Source organism: Oncorhynchus masou, unplaced genomic scaffold, assembly GCF_036934945.1.
Source record: "Oncorhynchus masou masou isolate Uvic2021 unplaced genomic scaffold, UVic_Omas_1.1 unplaced_scaffold_17925, whole genome shotgun sequence".
Lineage (NCBI taxonomy): Eukaryota > Metazoa > Chordata > Actinopteri > Salmoniformes > Salmonidae > Oncorhynchus > Oncorhynchus masou.
Window position 1 is genome coordinate 454 of NW_027008123.1, and position 385 is coordinate 838.

General features: G+C 42.9%; 1 non-coding gene across 1 annotated transcript; it reads right to left on the reverse strand.

The window, feature by feature from the left end:
- Positions 1–270: 270 nt before the first annotated feature.
- trnav-cac (transfer RNA valine (anticodon CAC)) lies at positions 271–343 on the reverse strand. The gene has a single exon. It is a non-coding gene; the product is annotated as a tRNA-Val (tRNA).
- Between the last annotated feature and the right edge of the window lie 42 nt (positions 344–385).

Genomic DNA, 385 nt, shown 5'->3' on the forward strand with positions numbered 1-385 from the left:
CAGAATATCTACATTTTTGTTTGTTTTACCTGATTATATTGCCATTTCTTTTGATATATCCATTACAATGACCCTGATAAATGAATTTGCCTGGCTCTGAGAAGCTGTCAGTCTGGTCACATTCATACAGATTGCACGGTGGAGGTCCACAAAAAAACGGCAACATTGATCCCCAGGTCGGAGAGGGAGACAGCAAGGTTTAGACAAAAGTCAACTGTTTCAAACCAAATGCTAGAATCCGGGCATTGGGAAATTTTGAATATTACTAAATGTTTCCGCCCGGTTTCGAGCCGGGGACCTTTCGCGTGTGAGGCGAACGTGATAACCACTACACTACAGAAACCGATTCAGTGGAATACTATGGGTGTGACTGACTTTTGCAGGT